Source organism: Ambystoma mexicanum, chromosome 2p (assembly GCF_040938575.1).
Source record: "Ambystoma mexicanum isolate Mex_15411 chromosome 2p, UKY_AmexF1_1, whole genome shotgun sequence".
Classification (NCBI taxonomy): Eukaryota; Metazoa; Chordata; class Amphibia; order Caudata; family Ambystomatidae; genus Ambystoma; species Ambystoma mexicanum.
Window position 1 is genome coordinate 1,259,736,770 of NC_090923.1, and position 23,361 is coordinate 1,259,760,130.

At 44.7% G+C, this 23,361-nt stretch overlaps 4 non-coding genes across 4 annotated transcripts; all 4 read left to right on the forward strand.

The window, feature by feature from the left end:
• The first annotated feature begins 1,943 nt into the window (after nucleotides 1-1,943).
• Nucleotides 1,944-2,050, forward strand: LOC138568623 (U6 spliceosomal RNA). Its single transcript, XR_011302942.1, has one exon. It is a non-coding gene; the product is annotated as a U6 spliceosomal RNA (small nuclear RNA).
• A 5,436-nt stretch (nucleotides 2,051-7,486) lies between these two features.
• Nucleotides 7,487-7,593, forward strand: LOC138568624 (U6 spliceosomal RNA). The gene has a single exon (XR_011302943.1). It is a non-coding gene; the product is annotated as a U6 spliceosomal RNA (small nuclear RNA).
• Nucleotides 7,594-16,031: 8,438 nt separating this feature from the next.
• On the forward strand, nucleotides 16,032-16,138 carry LOC138568625 (U6 spliceosomal RNA). Its single transcript, XR_011302944.1, has one exon. It is a non-coding gene; the product is annotated as a U6 spliceosomal RNA (small nuclear RNA).
• Nucleotides 16,139-21,577: 5,439 nt separating this feature from the next.
• LOC138568091 (U6 spliceosomal RNA) lies at nucleotides 21,578-21,685 on the forward strand. The gene has a single exon (XR_011302464.1). It is a non-coding gene; the product is annotated as a U6 spliceosomal RNA (small nuclear RNA).
• The last annotated feature ends 1,676 nt before the right edge of the window (nucleotides 21,686-23,361 follow it).

The window sequence follows — 23,361 nt, forward strand, 5'->3', positions numbered from 1 at the left end:
GTGCTGCAGTGCATGAAAACTTAAAATTAATGGGAGGATTGAGGGAGAGGGAGAGGGGGGAAGAGAGAGGGCGGGAGGGTGGGAAGGAGTGAGGGAGGGAGGGAGGGAGGGAGGGAGGAGAGAGAGACAGAGAGAGAGAAAACAAAGAAAATATGGTATTCGGGGGCTATGTGTTTGCATGGAAAAGATTTTAGGCTTTTAATCAAGTGGAAAGGGGCTCTGTGGCTGGTATCTCAGCCTGTTGATGCTTTGTTGAGTTGCTTGGAACATGCAAGGAAGGAGACCTGAAGCACTCCCGACCAGGTTGCATGTCTCCAAGTTACTGAAATCCCACAGACCTCCTCCCTGTGCCACAAAGTTCTGGGCACTGAGCTCTGCAGTTGTTTCCCACAGGTCGCCAAGTGCCCCAGATTTACTTTCTCATAGTTGCTAGTTACTGCTACCCCACCTCGACCACTATATTTTCCCCAGATACTTGCTACTGTGGAGTAAGCAGGGCTAAGAGAGAGGGAGAGGGGGTGTGCCTATGCAAATCATCTGCCAGTATGCTTCCTGGGAGGTCATTCCATCTCACAAGCTGACACCTGGGCAGTGGCAGGTAATTTGGAGAACAGACATATTCGGACAGGCCACAGAGCAAAGGCTGGGCCGTTGATTGAGGATCCATTTAGCCATGTCTCCCTAAGTTACCGAGGTCCAGAAAAATTCCACCCTCAGCTCTTATAGAGAGGTCCTTGGCCGATCGTGGCCGATCAGGGCAGTGAAGGGTCAGGGGTGACTGCACACTGCCTCACTTTTTCACTGCTTTCTACAGCGGTAATGCCTTTGCAGAAGGGGCCTGTACAAGTGATGTTGTCCTGCGCTATGGGAAAGTGACATTTATCCACTGACATTAACCAAATTACTTGCGCTGTTCAACGCACATACATGCAGAGAAATAATTTTATATTTTTTGGGGAAGGTGTAGAGGGTTCTGCTGATGATTCTTTTAAGCTGTCTGCTACTCTTGCTTTTACATAGTCTTTCCTGCCCAGGAATGTTTTACGGCCTACTGTATGTCCCTCCCTTACAACGAAAAATCTGTTGAAAGCACAGAGGTACATAGGAATGGATCTGTTAAAAAATGAAACAGAAAGCCAGGAACATGTCGAAACTGGTAGTGTTTGGATTTAGCACATTTGACTGTGAGTCAGTTTATTGTATCAGTTGACCCACTGACCCCCTTACCTCCTGTGTAATACTTTTGCTCTCGGTAGGGTTGTCCAAAGTTCCCTTCTTAAGTGGCTTTCTTATAAAAAATACTAGACCTGCTTTTTGTGGCACACAAGCCTCATATCCCGTTGCAGTTGATAAACTCACATCATCTCCCACCAGTACAAGCTGTAAAGGAATTCCAGGGCTTATCCAAACAAACTAGACGTGGGTCAAGGTTGAGCAATCCTTAAATCAGCAGCAAAGTTAAAATTGAAATCAGCCTCAGAATCTTTTAAAGGACGGTCCAACATCTGTTGCTTACAGGGCTCAATCGGACACCCTCTGGTGCTGACGCCTTACCCACCTCCTGTTCTTGCCTTGTCCTTGATACAGCCATGGGCCCACATACACTCAGAGGTACAGAGTTTTTCTCATGTCTATGGGTCTATTGTGATGCTCTCAGGCTTGCATCACCCAGCCATTGTGATGGGGAGGGGGTGTCATTTTGCAAGCACCCTGGAGCATTAATCTTTCTATCTTTAAATATAATTGGCATTAAACTAAAACCCTTAAGGACCAGATCAATACAGCAGCAACGAATGCTTATTCATTGTTGTTTGCCTCTTCATTTCATACCACCCGATATCTAAATGGTGTTTGGACTTTCTGCCCTCTGACATAAGGACATTTGGAATGGCAAACCTTTGACCTGAGATCCTAATGAATGGTTTGATTGACTCTCCCTTTGCGCTTGCTTCTGCAACACATGTACTAATATTGGAATGATAATGGGAAAATTAAATTGGCCCCTGCTCTAAAGGATGACACGCACATTCGTAAAGCATTCACTATTTTTGGCACATGACAGGACAGAAACTTTCTTAATTTGCAAGTCTTTATTTTTTAATAGATCTTTTTTAATGAAGATTGAAATTGTATGTTCATTCATATTACACGACAACACAATACATTTTGCGCCAAATTCAACACTAATGCCTCAGGAGCCTTTTACTTGTGAATCCTCTTGACTGAATGAACAGCCACGTCCCCTTGAATTTCTTGACTTGTACTTTTAGAAGTGGCATGCTTCTTTTGTTTTTTTTATTCCATTCTACCAAACTCAGTATTATCACTTTCCCCCTTGTTCTGCACTCCAGCGTAAACTGCTTTGAGGTGATATTTGCAAAGATCGCTCTGAACTACAGCTTTACTTGCTTCTGGGCCTTAATCTTTAATTGGAGCTGAGCAGTGTACTCCGGACGTGGCTGCTTATAGTTGGTTGATTTCTTTTTTGATTTCTGTAACTTTCAAACAGTCCCATTGTGAAATACCATTGTCACAATGTGCTGCAGTGCATGAAAACTTAAAATTAATGGGAGGATTGAGGGAGAGGGAGAGGGGGGAAGAGAGAGGGCGGGAGGGTGGGAAGGAGTGAGGGAGGGAGGGAGGGAGGGAGGGAGGGAGGAGAGAGAGACAGAGAGAGAGAAAACAAAGAAAATATGGTATTCGGGGGCTATGTGTTTGCATGGAAAAGATTTTAGGCTTTTAATCAAGTGGAAAGGGGCTCTGTGGCTGGTATCTCAGCCTGTTGATGCTTTGTTGAGTTGCTTGGAACATGCAAGGAAGGAGACCTGAAGCACTCCCGACCAGGTTGCATGTCTCCAAGTTACTGAAATCCCACAGACCTCCTCCCTGTGCCACAAAGTTCTGGGCACTGAGCTCTGCAGTTGTTTCCCACAGGTCGCCAAGTGCCCCAGATTTACTTTCTCATAGTTGCTAGTTACTGCTACCCCACCTCGACCACTATATTTTCCCCAGATACTTGCTACTGTGGAGTAAGCAGGGCTAAGAGAGAGGGAGAGGGGGCGTGCCTATGCAAATCATCTGCCAGTATGCTTCCTGGGAGGTCATTCCATCTCACAAGCTGACACCTGGGCAGTGGCAGGTAATTTGGAGAACAGACATATTCGGACAGGCCACAGAGCAAAGGCTGGGCCGTTGATTGAGGATCCATTTAGCCATGTCTCCCTAAGTTACCGAGGTCCAGAAAAATTCCACCCTCAGCTCTTATAGAGAGGTCCTTGGCCGATCGTGGCCGATCAGGGCAGTGAAGGGTCAGGGGTGACTGCACACTGCCTCACTTTTTCACTGCTTTCTACAGCGGTAATGCCTTTGCAGAAGGGGCCTGTACAAGTGATGTTGTCCTGCGCTATGGGAAAGTGACATTTATCCACTGACATTAACCAAATTACTTGCGCTGTTCAACGCACATACATGCAGAGAAATAATTTTATATTTTTTGGGGAAGGTGTAGAGGGTTCTGCTGATGATTCTTTTAAGCTGTCTGCTACTCTTGTTTTTACATAGAGTCTTTCCTCCCCAGGAATGTTTTACGGCCTACTGTATGTCCCTCCCTTACAACGAAAAATCTGTTGAAAGCACAGAGGTACATAGGAATGGATCTGTTAAGAAATGAAACAAAAAGCCTGGAAAAATGTGGAAACGGGTAGGATTTGGACTTACAATTAACTAACAGTTAGATGTGCTATCCCTTGACCCACTGACCCCCTTTCCTTTTGTGTAATCCTTTTTTTCTCAGTAGGGTTTTCCAAAGTGGATTTCATATAAAAGATCCTAGACCTGCATTCTGTGGCACACATGCCTCATATCCCGTTGCCCTTGATAAACTCACTTCATCTCTCACCAATATAAGCTGTAAAAGATTTTCAGGGCTTAGCCAAGCAAACTAGACGCGGGTCGAAGGTTGAGCAATCCTTTAATCAGCAGCAAAGTTAACATTGAAATCAGCCTCAGAATCTCTTAAAGGATGGTCCAATATCTGTTGCTGGCAGCGCGCAATGGGGCAGCCTGGGTGCTGACACCTTAAGCCATCTCCTGTTCTTGCCTTGTCCTTGATCCAGCCATGGGCCCACATACACTCAGAGGTACAGAGTGTTTCTCATGTCTATGGGTCTTCTGTGATGCTCTTACGCTTGCATCACACAGCCATCGTGATGGGGAGGGGGTGTCGATTTGCAAGCACCCTTGAGCATGAATCTTTTTATCTTTAAATATAATTGGCATTAAACCAAACCCTTTAGGACCAGATCAATACAGCAGCAAAGAATGCTGATGAATTGCTGTTTGCCGCTTAATCCCATAACATCCGACTTCTAAATGGGGTTTGGTCAAATGTTTGCCATAACAAATGTCCTTATGTCAAAGAGCAGAAAGTCCAGAGGTCCTAATCAATGGTTTGGTTGGCTCTCCCTTTGCGCTTGCCTTAAGGCGTCAGCACCAGAGGCTGCCCGATTGCGCCCTGCAAGCAACCAGTGTTGGCCCATCCTTTAAGAGATTCTGAGGCTGATTTCAATGTTATTTTTGCTGCTGATTTAAGGATTGCTCAACCTTCAGCCCACGTTTAGTTTCCTTGGCTATGCCCTTGACATCTTTTACAGCTTGTATTGGTGGGAGATGATGTGAGTTTATCAAGAGCAACGGGATATGAGGCATGTGGGCCATAAAAAACAGGTCTAGGATCATTTTTATAAGAAAGTCTCTTTAAGTAGGGAACTTTGGACAACCCTGCTGAGAGCGAAAGGATTACACAAAAGGTAGGGGTGTCAGTGGGTCAAGGGATAGCACATCTGACTGTGAATCAGTTTATTGTAAGTCCAAATCCTACCTGTTTCAACATGTTTCCAGGCTTTTTGTTTCATTTCTTAACTGAACTTAACTTCCTATGTACCTCAGCAAAACATGTACTAATATTGGAATGAAAATGGGAAAATTGAATTGGCCCCTGCTTCAAAGGATGACACGCACATTCGTAAAGCATTCACTATTTTTGGCACACGACAGGACAGAAACTTTCTTAATCTGCAAGTCTTTATTTTTTAATACATCTTTTTTAATGAAGATTGAAATTGTATGTTCATACATATTACACGACAACACAATACATTTTGCGCCAAATTCAACACTAATGCCTCGGGAGCCGTTTACTTGTGAGTCCTATTGACTGAATGAACAGCCCCACCACCTTCAATTTCTTGACTTGTACTTTTAGAAGTGGCACGCTGCTTTTGTTTTTTTATCCCATTCTACCAAACTCGGTATTATCACTTTTCCCCCTTGTTGTGCACTCCAGCGTAAACTGCTTTAAGGTGCTATTTGCAAACATCGCTCTGAACTACAGCTTTACTTGCTTCTAGGCCTTAATCTTTAATTGTGGCTGAGCAGTGTACTCCGGATTTGGCTGCTTTTAGTTGGTTGATTCTTTTTTGATTTCTGTAACTTTCAAACAGTCCCATTGTGAATTACCATTGTCGCAATGTGCTGCAGTGCAGGGAAACTTAAAAGTAATGGTAGGGAGAGGACGAGGGAGAGGGAGGGGGGTTGTGGGTGGTGGAAAGGAGGGAGGGAGGGAGGGAGAGAGGGAGGGAGGGAGGGAGGGAGGGAGGGAGGAGAGAGAGACAGAGAGAGAGAAAACAAAGAAAATATGGTATTCGGGGGCTATGTGTTTGCATGGAAAAGATTTTAGGCTTTTAATCAAGTGGAAAGGGGCTCTGTGGCTGGTATCTCAGCCTGTTGATGCTTTGTTGAGTTGCTTGGAACATGCAAGGAAGGAGACCTGAAGCACTCCCAACCAGGTTGCATGTCTCCCATTTACTGAAATCCCACAGACCTCCTCCCTGTGCCACAAAGTTCTGGGCACTGAGCTCTGCAGTTGTTTCCCACAGGTCGCCAAGTGCCCCAGATTTACTTTCTCATAGTTGCTAGTTACTGCTACCCCACCTCGACCACTATATTTTCCCCAGATACTTGCTACTGTGGAGTAAGCAGGGCTAAGAGAGAGGGAGAGGGGGTGTGCCTATGCAAATCATCTGCCAGTATGCTTCCTGGGAGGTCATTCCATCTCACAAGCTGACACCTGGGCAGTGGCAGGTAATTTGGAGAACAGACATATTCGGACAGGCCACAGAGCAAAGGCTGGGCCGTTGATTGAGGATCCATTTAGCCATGTCTCCCTAAGTTACCGAGGTCCAGAAAAATTCCACCCTCAGCTCTTATAGAGAGGTCCTTGGCCGATCGTGGCCGATCAGGGCAGTGAAGGGTCAGGGGTGACTGCACACTGCCTCACTTTTTCACTGCTTTCTACAGCGGTAATGCCTTTGCAGAAGGGGCCTGTACAAGTGATGTTGTCCTGCGCTATGGGAAAGTGACATTTATCCACTGACATTAACCAAATTACTTGCGCTGTTCAACGCACATACATGCAGAGAAATAATTTTATATTTTTTGGGGAAGGTGTAGAGGGTTCTGCTGATGATTCTTTTAAGCTGTCTGCTACTCTTGCTTTTACATAGTCTTTCCTGCCCAGGAATGTTTTACGGCCTACTGTATGTCCCTCCCTTACAACGAAAAATCTGTTGAAAGCACAGAGGTACATAGGAATGGATCTGTTAAAAAATGAAACAGAAAGCCAGGAACATGTCGAAACTGGTAGTGTTTGGATTTAGCACATTTGACTGTGAGTCAGTTTATTGTATCAGTTGACCCACTGACCCCCTTACCTCCTGTGTAATACTTTTGCTCTCGGTAGGGTTGTCCAAAGTTCCCTTCTTAAGTGGCTTTCTTATAAAAAATACTAGACCTGCTTTTTGTGGCACACAAGCCTCATATCCCGTTGCAGTTGATAAACTCACATCATCTCCCACCAGTACAAGCTGTAAAGGAATTCCAGGGCTTATCCAAACAAACTAGACGTGGGTCAAGGTTGAGCAATCCTTAAATCAGCAGCAAAGTTAAAATTGAAATCAGCCTCAGAATCTTTTAAAGGACGGTCCAACATCTGTTGCTTACAGGGCTCAATCGGACACCCTCTGGTGCTGACGCCTTACCCACCTCCTGTTCTTGCCTTGTCCTTGATACAGCCATGGGCCCACATACACTCAGAGGTACAGAGTTTTTCTCATGTCTATGGGTCTATTGTGATGCTCTCAGGCTTGCATCACCCAGCCATTGTGATGGGGAGGGGGTGTCATTTTGCAAGCACCCTGGAGCATTAATCTTTCTATCTTTAAATATAATTGGCATTAAACTAAAACCCTTAAGGACCAGATCAATACAGCAGCAACGAATGCTTATTCATTGTTGTTTGCCTCTTCATTTCATACCACCCGATATCTAAATGGTGTTTGGACTTTCTGCCCTCTGACATAAGGACATTTGGAATGGCAAACCTTTGACCTGAGATCCTAATGAATGGTTTGATTGACTCTCCCTTTGCGCTTGCTTCTGCAACACATGTACTAATATTGGAATGATAATGGGAAAATTAAATTGGCCCCTGCTCTAAAGGATGACACGCACATTCGTAAAGCATTCACTATTTTTGGCACATGACAGGACAGAAACTTTCTTAATTTGCAAGTCTTTATTTTTTAATAGATCTTTTTTAATGAAGATTGAAATTGTATGTTCATTCATATTACACGACAACACAATACATTTTGCGCCAAATTCAACACTAATGCCTCAGGAGCCTTTTACTTGTGAATCCTCTTGACTGAATGAACAGCCACGTCCCCTTGAATTTCTTGACTTGTACTTTTAGAAGTGGCATGCTTCTTTTGTTTTTTTTATTCCATTCTACCAAACTCAGTATTATCACTTTCCCCCTTGTTCTGCACTCCAGCGTAAACTGCTTTGAGGTGATATTTGCAAAGATCGCTCTGAACTACAGCTTTACTTGCTTCTGGGCCTTAATCTTTAATTGGAGCTGAGCAGTGTACTCCGGACGTGGCTGCTTATAGTTGGTTGATTTCTTTTTTGATTTCTGTAACTTTCAAACAGTCCCATTGTGAAATACCATTGTCACAATGTGCTGCAGTGCATGAAAACTTAAAATTAATGGGAGGATTGAGGGAGAGGGAGAGGGGGGAAGAGAGAGGGCGGGAGGGTGGGAAGGAGTGAGGGAGGGAGGGAGGGAGGGAGGGAGGGAGGGAGGGAGGAGAGAGAGACAGAGAGAGAGAAAACAAAGAAAATATGGTATTCGGGGGCTATGTGTTTGCATGGAAAAGATTTTAGGCTTTTAATCAAGTGGAAAGGGGCTCTGTGGCTGGTATCTCAGCCTGTTGATGCTTTGTTGAGTTGCTTGGAACATGCAAGGAAGGAGACCTGAAGCACTCCCGACCAGGTTGCATGTCTCCAAGTTACTGAAATCCCACAGACCTCCTCCCTGTGCCACAAAGTTCTGGGCACTGAGCTCTGCAGTTGTTTCCCACAGGTCGCCAAGTGCCCCAGATTTACTTTCTCATAGTTGCTAGTTACTGCTACCCCACCTCGACCACTATATTTTCCCCAGATACTTGCTACTGTGGAGTAAGCAGGGCTAAGAGAGAGGGAGAGGGGGCGTGCCTATGCAAATCATCTGCCAGTATGCTTCCTGGGAGGTCATTCCATCTCACAAGCTGACACCTGGGCAGTGGCAGGTAATTTGGAGAACAGACATATTCGGACAGGCCACAGAGCAAAGGCTGGGCCGTTGATTGAGGATCCATTTAGCCATGTCTCCCTAAGTTACCGAGGTCCAGAAAAATTCCACCCTCAGCTCTTATAGAGAGGTCCTTGGCCGATCGTGGCCGATCAGGGCAGTGAAGGGTCAGGGGTGACTGCACACTGCCTCACTTTTTCACTGCTTTCTACAGCGGTAATGCCTTTGCAGAAGGGGCCTGTACAAGTGATGTTGTCCTGCGCTATGGGAAAGTGACATTTATCCACTGACATTAACCAAATTACTTGCGCTGTTCAACGCACATACATGCAGAGAAATAATTTTATATTTTTTGGGGAAGGTGTAGAGGGTTCTGCTGATGATTCTTTTAAGCTGTCTGCTACTCTTGTTTTTACATAGAGTCTTTCCTCCCCAGGAATGTTTTACGGCCTACTGTATGTCCCTCCCTTACAACGAAAAATCTGTTGAAAGCACAGAGGTACATAGGAATGGATCTGTTAAGAAATGAAACAAAAAGCCTGGAAAAATGTGGAAACGGGTAGGATTTGGACTTACAATTAACTAACAGTTAGATGTGCTATCCCTTGACCCACTGACCCCCTTTCCTTTTGTGTAATCCTTTTTTTCTCAGTAGGGTTTTCCAAAGTGGATTTCATATAAAAGATCCTAGACCTGCATTCTGTGGCACACATGCCTCATATCCCGTTGCCCTTGATAAACTCACTTCATCTCTCACCAATATAAGCTGTAAAAGATTTTCAGGGCTTAGCCAAGCAAACTAGACGCGGGTCGAAGGTTGAGCAATCCTTTAATCAGCAGCAAAGTTAACATTGAAATCAGCCTCAGAATCTCTTAAAGGATGGTCCAATATCTGTTGCTGGCAGCGCGCAATGGGGCAGCCTGGGTGCTGACACCTTAAGCCATCTCCTGTTCTTGCCTTGTCCTTGATCCAGCCATGGGCCCACATACACTCAGAGGTACAGAGTGTTTCTCATGTCTATGGGTCTTCTGTGATGCTCTTACGCTTGCATCACACAGCCATCGTGATGGGGAGGGGGTGTCGATTTGCAAGCACCCTTGAGCATGAATCTTTTTATCTTTAAATATAATTGGCATTAAACCAAACCCTTTAGGACCAGATCAATACAGCAGCAAAGAATGCTGATGAATTGCTGTTTGCCGCTTAATCCCATAACATCCGACTTCTAAATGGGGTTTGGTCAAATGTTTGCCATAACAAATGTCCTTATGTCAAAGAGCAGAAAGTCCAGAGGTCCTAATCAATGGTTTGGTTGGCTCTCCCTTTGCGCTTGCCTTAAGGCGTCAGCACCAGAGGCTGCCCGATTGCGCCCTGCAAGCAACCAGTGTTGGCCCATCCTTTAAGAGATTCTGAGGCTGATTTCAATGTTATTTTTGCTGCTGATTTAAGGATTGCTCAACCTTCAGCCCACGTTTAGTTTCCTTGGCTATGCCCTTGACATCTTTTACAGCTTGTATTGGTGGGAGATGATGTGAGTTTATCAAGAGCAACGGGATATGAGGCATGTGGGCCATAAAAAACAGGTCTAGGATCATTTTTATAAGAAAGTCTCTTTAAGTAGGGAACTTTGGACAACCCTGCTGAGAGCGAAAGGATTACACAAAAGGTAGGGGTGTCAGTGGGTCAAGGGATAGCACATCTGACTGTGAATCAGTTTATTGTAAGTCCAAATCCTACCTGTTTCAACATGTTTCCAGGCTTTTTGTTTCATTTCTTAACTGAACTTAACTTCCTATGTACCTCAGCAAAACATGTACTAATATTGGAATGAAAATGGCAAAATTGAATTGGCCCCTGCTTCAAAGGATGACACGCACATTCGTAAAGCATTCACTATTTTTGGCACACGACAGGACAGAAACTTTCTTAATCTGCAAGTCTTTATTTTTTAATACATCTTTTTTAATGAAGATTGAAATTGTATGTTCATACATATTACACGACAACACAATACATTTTGCGCCAAATTCAACACTAATGCCTCGGGAGCCGTTTACTTGTGAGTCCTATTGACTGAATGAACAGCCCCACCACCTTCAATTTCTTGACTTGTACTTTTAGAAGTGGCACGCTGCTTTTGTTTTTTTATCCCATTCTACCAAACTCGGTATTATCACTTTTCCCCCTTGTTGTGCACTCCAGCTTAAACTGCTTTAAGGTGCTATTTGCAAACATCGCTCTGAACTACAGCTTTACTTGCTTCTAGGCCTTAATCTTTAATTGTGGCTGAGCAGTGTACTCCGGATTTGGCTGCTTTTAGTTGGTTGATTCTTTTTTGATTTCTGTAACTTTCAAACAGTCCCATTGTGAATTACCATTGTCGCAATGTGCTGCAGTGCAGGGAAACTTAAAAGTAATGGTAGGGAGAGGACGAGGGAGAGGGAGGGGGGTTGTGGGTGGTGGAAAGGAGGGAGGGAGGGAGGGAGAGAGGGAGGGAGGGAGGGAGGGAGGGAGGAGAGAGAGACAGAGAGAGAGAAAACAAAGAAAATATGGTATTCGGGGGCTATGTGTTTGCATGGAAAAGATTTTAGGCTTTTAATCAAGTGGAAAGGGGCTCTGTGGCTGGTATCTCAGCCTGTTGATGCTTTGTTGAGTTGCTTGGAACATGCAAGGAAGGAGACCTGAAGCACTCCCGACCAGGTTGCATGTCTCCAAGTTACTGAAATCCCACAGACCTCCTCCCTGTGCCACAAAGTTCTGGGCACTGAGCTCTGCAGTTGTTTCCCACAGGTCGCCAAGTGCCCCAGATTTACTTTCTCATAGTTGCTAGTTACTGCTACCCCACCTCGACCACTATATTTTCCCCAGATACTTGCTACTGTGGAGTAAGCAGGGCTAAGAGAGAGGGAGAGGGGGTGTGCCTATGCAAATCATCTGCCAGTATGCTTCCTGGGAGGTCATTCCATCTCACAAGCTGACACCTGGGCAGTGGCAGGTAATTTGGAGAACAGACATATTCGGACAGGCCACAGAGCAAAGGCTGGGCCGTTGATTGAGGATCCATTTAGCCATGTCTCCCTAAGTTACCGAGGTCCAGAAAAATTCCACCCTCAGCTCTTATAGAGAGGTCCTTGGCCGATCGTGGCCGATCAGGGCAGTGAAGGGTCAGGGGTGACAGCACACTGCCTCACTTTTTCACTGCTTTCTACAGCGGTAATGCCTTTGCAGAAGGGGCCTGTACAAGTGATGTTGTCCTGCGCTATGGGAAAGTGACATTTATCCACTGACATTAACCAAATTACTTGCGCTGTTCAACGCACATACATGCAGAGAAATAATTTTATATTTTTTGGGGAAGGTGTAGAGGGTTCTGCTGATGATTCTTTTAAGCTGTCTGCTACTCTTGTTTTTACATAGAGTCTTTCCTCCCCAGGAATGTTTTACGGCCTACTGTATGTCCCTCCCTTACAACGAAAAATCTGTTGAAAGCACAGAGGTACATAGGAATGGATCTGTTAAGAAATGAAACAAAAAGCCTGGAAAAATGTGGAAACGGGTAGGATTTGGACTTACAATTAACTAACAGTTAGATGTGCTATCCCTTGACCCACTGACCCCCTTTCCTTTTGTGTAATCCTTTTTTTCTCAGTAGGGTTTTCCAAAGTGGATTTCATATAAAAGATCCTAGACCTGCATTCTGTGGCACACATGCCTCATATCCCGTTGCCCTTGATAAACTCACTTCATCTCTCACCAATATAAGCTGTAAAAGATTTTCAGGGCTTAGCCAAGCAAACTAGACGCGGGTCGAAGGTTGAGCAATCCTTTAATCAGCAGCAAAGTTAACATTGAAATCAGCCTCAGAATCTCTTAAAGGATGGTCCAATATCTGTTGCTGGCAGCGCGCAATGGGGCAGCCTGGGTGCTGACACCTTAAGCCATCTCCTGTTCTTGCCTTGTCCTTGATCCAGCCATGGGCCCACATACACTCAGAGGTACAGAGTGTTTCTCATGTCTATGGGTCTTCTGTGATGCTCTTACGCTTGCATCACACAGCCATCGTGATGGGGAGGGGGTGTCGATTTGCAAGCACCCTTGAGCATGAATCTTTTTATCTTTAAATATAATTGGCATTAAACCAAACCCTTTAGGACCAGATCAATACAGCAGCAAAGAATGCTGATGAATTGCTGTTTGCCGCTTAATCCCATAACATCCGACTTCTAAATGGGGTTTGGTCAAATGTTTGCCATAACAAATGTCCTTATGTCAAAGAGCAGAAAGTCCAGAGGTCCTAATCAATGGTTTGGTTGGCTCTCCCTTTGCGCTTGCCTTAAGGCGTCAGCACCAGAGGCTGCCCGATTGCGCCCTGCAAGCAACCAGTGTTGGCCCATCCTTTAAGAGATTCTGAGGCTGATTTCAATGTTATTTTTGCTGCTGATTTAAGGATTGCTCAACCTTCAGCCCACGTTTAGTTTCCTTGGCTATGCCCTTGACATCTTTTACAGCTTGTATTGGTGGGAGATGATGTGAGTTTATCAAGAGCAACGGGATATGAGGCATGTGGGCCATAAAAAACAGGTCTAGGATCATTTTTATAAGAAAGTCTCTTTAAGTAGGGAACTTTGGACAACCCTGCTGAGAGCGAAAGGATTACACAAAAGGTAGGGGTGTCAGTGGGTCAAGGGATAGCACATCTGACTGTGAATCAGTTTATTGTAAGTCCAAATCCTACCTGTTTCAACATGTTTCCAGGCTTTTTGTTTCATTTCTTAACTGAACTTAACTTCCTATGTACCTCAGCAAAACATGTACTAATATTGGAATGAAAATGGGAAAATTGAATTGGCCCCTGCTTCAAAGGATGACACGCACATTCGTAAAGCATTCACTATTTTTGGCACACGACAGGACAGAAACTTTCTTAATCTGCAAGTCTTTATTTTTTAATACATCTTTTTTAATGAAGATTGAAATTGTATGTTCATACATATTACACGACAACACAATACATTTTGCGCCAAATTCAACACTAATGCCTCGGGAGCCGTTTACTTGTGAGTCCTATTGACTGAATGAACAGCCCCACCACCTTCAATTTCTTGACTTGTACTTTTAGAAGTGGCACGCTGCTTTTGTTTTTTTATCCCATTCTACCAAACTCGGTATTATCACTTTTCCCCCTTGTTGTGCACTCCAGCGTAAACTGCTTTAAGGTGCTATTTGCAAACATCGCTCTGAACTACAGCTTTACTTGCTTCTAGGCCTTAATCTTTAATTGTGGCTGAGCAGTGTACTCCGGATTTGGCTGCTTTTAGTTGGTTGATTCTTTTTTGATTTCTGTAACTTTCAAACAGTCCCATTGTGAATTACCATTGTCGCAATGTGCTGCAGTGCAGGGAAACTTAAAAGTAATGGTAGGGAGAGGACGAGGGAGAGGGAGGGGGGTTGTGGGTGGTGGAAAGGAGGGAGGGAGGGAGGGAGAGAGGGAGGGAGGGAGGGAGGGAGGGAGGAGAGAGAGACAGAGAGAGAGAAAACAAAGAAAATATGGTATTCGGGGGCTATGTGTTTGCATGGAAAAGATTTTAGGCTTTTAATCAAGTGGAAAGGGGCTCTGTGGCTGGTATCTCAGCCTGTTGATGCTTTGTTGAGTTGCTTGGAACATGCAAGGAAGGAGACCTGAAGCACTCCCGACCAGGTTGCATGTCTCCAAGTTACTGAAATCCCACAGACCTCCTCCCTGTGCCACAAAGTTCTGGGCACTGAGCTCTGCAGTTGTTTCCCACAGGTCGCCAAGTGCCCCAGATTTACTTTCTCATAGTTGCTAGTTACTGCTACCCCACCTCGACCACTATATTTTCCCCAGATACTTGCTACTGTGGAGTAAGCAGGGCTAAGAGAGAGGGAGAGGGGGTGTGCCTATGCAAATCATCTGCCAGTATGCTTCCTGGGAGGTCATTCCATCTCACAAGCTGACACCTGGGCAGTGGCAGGTAATTTGGAGAACAGACATATTCGGACAGGCCACAGAGCAAAGGCTGGGCCGTTGATTGAGGATCCATTTAGCCATGTCTCCCTAAGTTACCGAGGTCCAGAAAAATTCCACCCTCAGCTCTTATAGAGAGGTCCTTGGCCGATCGTGGCCGATCAGGGCAGTGAAGGGTCAGGGGTGACTGCACACTGCCTCACTTTTTCACTGCTTTCTACAGCGGTAATGCCTTTGCAGAAGGGGCCTGTACAAGTGATGTTGTCCTGCGCTATGGGAAAGTGACATTTATCCACTGACATTAACCAAATTACTTGCGCTGTTCAACGCACATACATGCAGAGAAATAATTTTATATTTTTTGGGGAAGGTGTAGAGGGTTCTGCTGATGATTCTTTTAAGCTGTCTGCTACTCTTGCTTTTACATAGTCTTTCCTGCCCAGGAATGTTTTACGGCCTACTGTATGTCCCTCCCTTACAACGAAAAATCTGTTGAAAGCACAGAGGTACATAGGAATGGATCTGTTAAAAAATGAAACAGAAAGCCAGGAACATGTCGAAACTGGTAGTGTTTGGATTTAGCACATTTGACTGTGAGTCAGTTTATTGTATCAGTTGACCCACTGACCCCCTTACCTCCTGTGTAATACTTTTGCTCTCGGTAGGGTTGTCCAAAGTTCCCTTCTTAAGTGGCTTTCTTATAAAAAATACTAGACCTGCTTTTTGTGGCACACAAGCCTCATATCCCGTTGCAGTTGATAAACTCACATCATCTCCCACCAGTACAAGCTGTAAAGGAATTCCAGGGCTTATCCAAACAAACTAGACGTGGGTCAAGGTTGAGCAATCCTTAAATCAGCAGCAAAGTTAAAATTGAAATCAGCCTCAGAATCTTTTAAAGGACGGTCCAACATCTGTTGCTTACAGGGCTCAATCGGACACCCTCTGGTGCTGACGCCTTACCCACCTCCTGTTCTTGCCTTGTCCTTGATACAGCCATGGGCCCACATACACTCAGAGGTACAGAGTTTTTCTCATGTCTATGGGTCTATTGTGATGCTCTCAGGCTTGCATCACCCAGCCATTGTGATGGGGAGGGGGTGTCATTTTGCAAGCACCCTGGAGCATTAATCTTTCTATCTTTAAATATAATTGGCATTAAACTAAAACCCTTAAGGACCAGATCAATACAGCAGCAACGAATGCTTATTCATTGTTGTTTGCCTCTTCATTTCATACCACCCGATATCTAAATGGTGTTTGGACTTTCTGCCCTCTGACATAAGGACATTTGGAATGGCAAACCTTTGACCTGAGATCCTAATGAATGGTTTGATTGACTCTCCCTTTGCGCTTGCTTCTGCAACACATGTACTAATATTGGAATGATAATGGGAAAATTAAATTGGCCCCTGCTCTAAAGGATGACACGCACATTCGTAAAGCATTCACTATTTTTGGCACATGACAGGACAGAAACTTTCTTAATTTGCAAGTCTTTATTTTTTAATAGATCTTTTTTAATGAAGATTGAAATTGTATGTTCATTCATATTACACGACAACACAATACATTTTGCGCCAAATTCAACACTAATGCCTCAGGAGCCTTTTACTTGTGAATCCTCTTGACTGAATGAACAGCCACGTCCCCTTGAATTTCTTGACTTGTACTTTTAGAAGTGGCATGCTTCTTTTGTTTTTTTTATTCCATTCTACCAAACTCAGTATTATCACTTTCCCCCTTGTTCTGCACTCCAGCGTAAACTGCTTTGAGGTGATATTTGCAAAGATCGCTCTGAACTACAGCTTTACTTGCTTCTGGGCCTTAATCTTTAATTGGAGCTGAGCAGTGTACTCCGGACGTGGCTGCTTATAGTTGGTTGATTTCTTTTTTGATTTCTGTAACTTTCAAACAGTCCCATTGTGAAATACCATTGTCACAATGTGCTGCAGTGCATGAAAACTTAAAATTAATGGGAGGATTGAGGGAGAGGGAGAGGGGGGAAGAGAGAGGGCGGGAGGGTGGGAAGGAGTGAGGGAGGGAGGGAGGGAGGGAGGGAGGGAGGGAGGAGAGAGAGACAGAGAGAGAGAAAACAAAGAAAATATGGTATTCGGGGGCTATGTGTTTGCATGGAAAAGATTTTAGGCTTTTAATCAAGTGGAAAGGGGCTCTGTGGCTGGTATCTCAGCCTGTTGATGCTTTGTTGAGTTGCTTGGAACATGCAAGGAAGGAGACCTGAAGCACTCCCGACCAGGTTGCATGTCTCCAAGTTACTGAAATCCCACAGACCTCCTCCCTGTGCCACAAAGTTCTGGGCACTGAGCTCTGCAGTTGTTTCCCACAGGTCGCCAAGTGCCCCAGATTTACTTTCTCATAGTTGCTAGTTACTGCTACCCCACCTCGACCACTATATTTTCCCCAGATACTTGCTACTGTGGAGTAAGCAGGGCTAAGAGAGAGGGAGAGGGGGCGTGCCTATGCAAATCATCTGCCAGTATGCTTCCTGGGAGGTCATTCCATCTCACAAGCTGACACCTGGGCAGTGGCAGGTAATTTGGAGAACAGACATATTCGGACAGGCCACAGAGCAAAGGCTGGGCCGTTGATTGAGGATCCATTTAGCCATGTCTCCCTAAGTTACCGAGGTCCAGAAAAATTCCACCCTCAGCTCTTATAGAGAGGTCCTTGGCCGATCGTGGCCGATCAGGGCAGTGAAGGGTCAGGGGTGACTGCACACTGCCTCACTTTTTCACTGCTTTCTACAGCGGTAATGCCTTTGCAGAAGGGGCCTGTACAAGTGATGTTGTCCTGCGCTATGGGAAAGTGACATTTATCCACTGACATTAACCAAATTACTTGCGCTGTTCAACGCACATACATGCAGAGAAATAATTTTATATTTTTTGGGGAAGGTGTAGAGGGTTCTGCTGATGATTCTTTTAAGCTGTCTGCTACTCTTGTTTTTACATAGAGTCTTTCCTCCCCAGGAATGTTTTACGGCCTACTGTATGTCCCTCCCTTACAACGAAAAATCTGTTGAAAGCACAGAGGTACATAGGAATGGATCTGTTAAGAAATGAAACAAAAAGCCTGGAAAAATGTGGAAACGGGTAGGATTTGGACTTACAATTAACTAACAGTTAGATGTGCTATCCCTTGACCCACTGACCCCCTTTCCTTTTGTGTAATCCTTTTTTTCTCAGTAGGGTTTTCCAAAGTGGATTTCATATAAAAGATCCTAGACCTGCATTCTGTGGCACACATGCCTCATATCCCGTTGCCCTTGATAAACTCACTTCATCTCTCACCAATATAAGCTGTAAAAGATTTTCAGGGCTTAGCCAAGCAAACTAGACGCGGGTCGAAGGTTGAGCAATCCTTTAATCAGCAGCAAAGTTAACATTGAAATCAGCCTCAGAATCTCTTAAAGGATGGTCCAATATCTGTTGCTGGCAGCGCGCAATGGGGCAGCCTGGGTGCTGACACCTTAAGCCATCTCCTGTTCTTGCCTTGTCCTTGATCCAGCCATGGGCCCACATACACTCAGAGGTACAGAGTGTTTCTCATGTCTATGGGTCTTCTGTGATGCTCTTACGCTTGCATCACACAGCCATCGTGATGGGGAGGGGGTGTCGATTTGCAAGCACCCTTGAGCATGAATCTTTTTATCTTTAAATATAATTGGCATTAAACCAAACCCTTTAGGACCAGATCAATACAGCAGCAAAGAATGCTGATGAATTGCTGTTTGCCGCTTAATCCCATAACATCCGACTTCTAAATGGGGTTTGGTCAAATGTTTGCCATAACAAATGTCCTTATGTCAAAGAGCAGAAAGTCCAGAGGTCCTAATCAATGGTTTGGTTGGCTCTCCCTTTGCGCTTGCCTTAAGGCGTCAGCACCAGAGGCTGCCCGATTGCGCCCTGCAAGCAACCAGTGTTGGCCCATCCTTTAAGAGATTCTGAGGCTGATTTCAATGTTATTTTTGCTGCTGATTTAAGGATTGCTCAACCTTCAGCCCACGTTTAGTTTCCTTGGCTATGCCCTTGACATCTTTTACAGCTTGTATTGGTGGGAGATGATGTGAGTTTATCAAGAGCAACGGGATATGAGGCATGTGGGCCATAAAAAACAGGTCTAGGATCATTTTTATAAGAAAGTCTCTTTAAGTAGGGAACTTTGGACAACCCTGCTGAGAGCGAAAGGATTACACAAAAGGTAGGGGTGTCAGTGGGTCAAGGGATAGCACATCTGACTGTGAATCAGTTTATTGTAAGTCCAAATCCTACCTGTTTCAACATGTTTCCAGGCTTTTTGTTTCATTTCTTAACTGAACTTAACTTCCTATGTACCTCAGCAAAACATGTACTAATATTGGAATGAAAATGGGAAAATTGAATTGGCCCCTGCTTCAAAGGATGACACGCACATTCGTAAAGCATTCACTATTTTTGGCACACGACAGGACAGAAACTTTCTTAATCTGCAAGTCTTTATTTTTTAATACATCTTTTTTAATGAAGATTGAAATTGTATGTTCATACATATTACACGACAACACAATACATTTTGCGCCAAATTCAACACTAATGCCTCGGGAGCCGTTTACTTGTGAGTCCTATTGACTGAATGAACAGCCCCACCACCTTCAATTTCTTGACTTGTACTTTTAGAAGTGGCACGCTGCTTTTGTTTTTTTATCCCATTCTACCAAACTCGGTATTATCACTTTTCCCCCTTGTTGTGCACTCCAGCGTAAACTGCTTTAAGGTGCTATTTGCAAACATCGCTCTGAACTACAGCTTTACTTGCTTCTAGGCCTTAATCTTTAATTGTGGCTGAGCAGTGTACTCCGGATTTGGCTGCTTTTAGTTGGTTGATTCTTTTTTGATTTCTGTAACTTTCAAACAGTCCCATTGTGAATTACCATTGTCGCAATGTGCTGCAGTGCAGGGAAACTTAAAAGTAATGGTAGGGAGAGGACGAGGGAGAGGGAGGGGGGTTGTGGGTGGTGGAAAGGAGGGAGGGAGGGAGGGAGAGAGGGAGGGAGGGAGGGAGGGAGGGAGGGAGGAGAGAGAGACAGAGAGAGAGAAAACAAAGAAAATATGGTATTCGGGGGCTATGTGTTTGCATGGAAAAGATTTTAGGCTTTTAATCAAGTGGAAAGGGGCTCTGTGGCTGGTATCTCAGCCTGTTGATGCTTTGTTGAGTTGCTTGGAACATGCAAGGAAGGAGACCTGAAGCACTCCCAACCAGGTTGCATGTCTCCCATTTACTGAAATCCCACAGACCTCCTCCCTGTGCCACAAAGTTCTGGGCGAGCTCTGCAGTTGTTTCCCCACAGGTCGCCAAGTGCCCCAGATTTACTTTCTCATAGTTGCTAGTTACTGCTACCCCACCTCGACCACTATATTTTCCCCCAGATACTTGCTACTGTGGAGTAAGCAGGGCTAAGAGAGAGGGAGAGGGGGTGTGCCTATGCAAATCATCTGCCAGTATGCTTCCTGGGAGGTCATTCCATCTCACAAGCTGACACCTGGGCAGTGGCAGGTAATTTGGAGAACAGACATATTCGGACAGGCCACAGAGCAAAGGCTGGGCCGTTGATTGAGGATCATTTAGCCATGTCTCCCTAAGTTACCGAGGTCCAGAAAAATTCCACCCTCAGCTCTTATAGAGAGGTCCTTGGCCGATCGTGGCCGATCAGGGCAGTGAAGGGTCAGGGGTGACTGCACACTGCCTCACTTTTTCACTGCTTTCTACAGCGGTAATGCCTTTGCAGAAGGGGCCTGTACAAGTGATGTTGTCCTGCGCTATGGGAAAGTGACATTTATCCACTGACATTAACCAAATTACTTGCGCTGTTCAACGCACATACATGCAGAGAAATAATTTTATATTTTTTGGGGAAGGTGTAGAGGGTTCTGCTGATGATTCTTTTAAGCTGTCTGCTACTCTTGCTTTTACATAGTCTTTCCTGCCCAGGAATGTTTTACGGCCTACTGTATGTCCCTCCCTTACAACGAAAAATCTGTTGAAAGCACAGAGGTACATAGGAATGGATCTGTTAAAAAATGAAACAGAAAGCCAGGAACATGTCGAAACTGGTAGTGTTTGGATTTAGCACATTTGACTGTGAGTCAGTTTATTGTATCAGTTGACCCACTGACCCCCTTACCTCCTGTGTAATACTTTTGCTCTCGGTAGGGTTGTCCAAAGTTCCCTTCTTAAGTGGCTTTCTTATAAAAAATACTAGACCTGCTTTTTGTGGCACACAAGCCTCATATCCCGTTGCAGTTGATAAACTCACATCATCTCCCACCAGTACAAGCTGTAAAGGAATTCCAGGGCTTATCCAAACAAACTAGACGTGGGTCAAGGTTGAGCAATCCTTAAATCAGCAGCAAAGTTAAAATTGAAATCAGCCTCAGAATCTTTTAAAGGACGGTCCAACATCTGTTTGCTTACAGGGCTCAATCGGACACCCTCTGGTGCTGACGCCTTACCCACCTCCTGTTCTTGCCTTGTCCTTGATACAGCCATGGGCCCACATACACTCAGAGGTACAGAGTTTTTCTCATGTCTATGGGTCTATTGTGATGCTCTCAGGCTTGCATCACCCAGCCATTGTGATGGGGAGGGGGTGTCATTTTGCAAGCACCCTGGAGCATTAATCTTTCTATCTTTAAATATAATTGGCATTAAACTAAAACCCTTAAGGACCAGATCAATACAGCAGCAACGAATGCTTATTCATTGTTGTTTGCCTCTTCATTTCATACCACCCGATATCTAAATGGTGTTTGGACTTTCTGCCCTCTGACATAAGGACATTTGGAATGGCAAACCTTTGACCTGAGATCCTAATGAATGGTTTGATTGACTCTCCCTTTGCGCTTGCTTCTGCAACACATGTACTAAATATTGGAATGATAATGGGAAAATTAAATTGGCCCCTGCTCTAAAGGATGACACGCACATTCGTAAAGCATTCACTATTTTTGGCACATGACAGGACAGAAACTTTCTTAATTTGCAAGTCTTTATTTTTTAATAGATCTTTTTTAATGAAGATTGAAATTGTATGTTCATTCATATTACACGACAACACAATACATTTTGCGCCAAATTCAACACTAATGCCTCAGGAGCCTTTTACATTGTGAATCCTCTTGACTGAATGAACAGCCACGTCCCTTGAATTTCTTGACTTGTACTTTTAGAAGTGGCATGCTTCTTTTGTTTTTTTTATTCCATTCTACCAAACTCAGTATTATCACTTTCCCCCTTGTTCTGCACTCCAGCGTAAACTGCTTTGAGGTGATATTTGCAAAGATCGCTCTGAACTACAGCTTTACTTGCTTCTGGGCCTTAATCTTTAATTGGAGCTGAGCAGTGTACTCCGGACGTGGCTGCTTATAGTTGGTTGATTTCTTTTTTGATTTCTGTAACTTTCAAACAGTCCCATTGTGAAATACCATTGTCACAATGTGCTGCAGTGCATGAAAACTTAAAATTAATGGGAGGATTGAGGGAGAGGGAGAGGGGGGAAGAGAGAGGGCGGGAGGGTGGGAAGGAGTGAGGGAGGGAGGGAGGGAGGGAGGGAGGGAGGGAGGAGAGAGAGACAGAGAGAGAGAAAACAAAGAAAATATGGTATTCGGGGGCTATGTGTTTGCATGGAAAAGATTTTAGGCTTTTAATCAAGTGGAAAGGGGCTCTGTGGCTGGTATCTCAGCCTGTTGATGCTTTGTTGAGTTGCTTGGAACATGCAAGGAAGGAGACCTGAAGCACTCCCGACCAGGTTGCATGTCTCCAAGTTACTGAAATCCCACAGACCTCCTCCCTGTGCCACAAAGTTCTGGGCACTGAGCTCTGCAGTTGTTTCCCACAGGTCGCCAAGTGCCCCAGATTTACTTTCTCATAGTTGCTAGTTACTGCTACCCCACCTCGACCACTATATTTTCCCCAGATACTTGCTACTGTGGAGTAAGCAGGGCTAAGAGAGAGGGAGAGGGGGCGTGCCTATGCAAATCATCTGCCAGTATGCTTCCTGGGAGGTCATTCCATCTCACAAGCTGACACCTGGGCAGTGGCAGGTAATTTGGAGAACAGACATATTCGGACAGGCCACAGAGCAAAGGCTGGGCCGTTGATTGAGGATCCATTTAGCCATGTCTCCCTAAGTTACCGAGGTCCAGAAAAATTCCACCCTCAGCTCTTATAGAGAGGTCCTTGGCCGATCGTGGCCGATCAGGGCAGTGAAGGGTCAGGGGTGACTGCACACTGCCTCACTTTTTCACTGCTTTCTACAGCGGTAATGCCTTTGCAGAAGGGGCCTGTACAAGTGATGTTGTCCTGCGCTATGGGAAAGTGACATTTATCCACTGACATTAACCAAATTACTTGCGCTGTTCAACGCACATACATGCAGAGAAATAATTTTATATTTTTTGGGGAAGGTGTAGAGGGTTCTGCTGATGATTCTTTTAAGCTGTCTGCTACTCTTGTTTTTACATAGAGTCTTTCCTCCCCAGGAATGTTTTACGGCCTACTGTATGTCCCTCCCTTACAACGAAAAATCTGTTGAAAGCACAGAGGTACATAGGAATGGATCTGTTAAGAAATGAAACAAAAAGCCTGGAAAAATGTGGAAACGGGTAGGATTTGGACTTACAATTA